Consider the following 1,191-nt stretch of genomic DNA (forward strand, 5'->3'; position numbering starts at 1 on the left):
CATATGTTGCAAGATAGCTATTTCTAATGTAGAACAGATATTGAAATGCCACAGAAGAAACGAAGAGACCGATTTCCTGAAGTGTAAATGACAAGGACAGGGGTAGCTTTTAGTAATGGAAGGGACATAGCCAATTAACTTAGCACCTATCCAAAGGAAAGAGAGTATCTCCTGGAAGAAGTTAAGCACCATTAGCACGGAGCTCAGACAATGCTCAGTGACACGTCTCATTGCAGCAGTGAACCATTTCATCGGGGAAAAGGAGAATGTTCTGTTGTCATTCGAGGTTGTTGGCACTTTCCCGGACAGCTGCAACGCCTCGGGGGGCCTCATGAGATTGATGTCTCCCAGCTGCACGGCTATCTGGACTCTCGTCCACCAAAGAACAGGAACTCTGTTGAGTTCTCCATACTCTGTGTGGAAAACTCCAATGAGGTGGTTGTCCTGTAGATTCACATGGGAATGAACTGCCTTTGGAAATGCATCAGCCCACAGAGCTGGTCCACCAGGTTTTGCACCATGGTACCAGGTAAGTAATGTCACACACTTGTTTATCCATAGGAAGCAAATTGGGAATGAGGAATTGTTCTTGCCATTCCTTATCTTTGGCCAAAGCTTTCCGAACCTCAGCTCGATGAGCAAAATTACCGTACTTCCAAATATGAAACACTCTATTCGTTCTGCCTCCGAATTCTAAGCTCCAGTAGCCAATCAGTTCAGAGTGAGCTGTCTGAAGATGAATGTATTTATTCATATTTTCGAGGAACGCATTCATCTTCGAGGGTTGAAGGTAATAAGAACGAAATCCATAGAAGGTCCCATCGCACTGTCTGGGGCCTGAGGCAAAAGATGAACACACCTGAAGCGCGCCGGCCGCGCGGCCAGAACCCTGCTCAGGCTGCCCCGGAGGGCGAGCATGGCGAAGCTTCCAGCGCTGCGAAGTGGGGCAGCCCGCCAACGGCCTTTCCCGGACTCCTAAATATCCTTTTTGACAATGAATGTAATATCATTCCTCTTGATTGTGTCATTCCCAGAATAGTAAACCGTATGGTTTCTGATTCAAGGTGGCCAATACCAGTCCACTTCGGCTCATGAATGGGTGGGGTGTCGCTCTGTGCATTCCATTTCATTTTTTACCTCTTCCATTATTAGTAGATTTTTGAAGCTGTTTCTTTTCCCTTTGAGTTGTGT

At 46.6% G+C, this 1,191-nt stretch overlaps 1 pseudogene; it reads right to left on the minus strand.

The window, feature by feature from the left end:
- Window positions 1–214: 214 nt before the first annotated feature.
- LOC115871598 lies at window positions 215–918 on the minus strand (annotated as a pseudogene).
- Window positions 919–1,191: the final 273 nt, after the last annotated feature.

This window comes from Echinops telfairi, unplaced genomic scaffold (genome assembly GCF_000313985.2).
Source record: "Echinops telfairi isolate 266 unplaced genomic scaffold, ASM31398v2 ScPeMD7_6531;HRSCAF=7459, whole genome shotgun sequence".
Taxonomy (NCBI): Eukaryota; Metazoa; Chordata; class Mammalia; order Afrosoricida; family Tenrecidae; genus Echinops; species Echinops telfairi.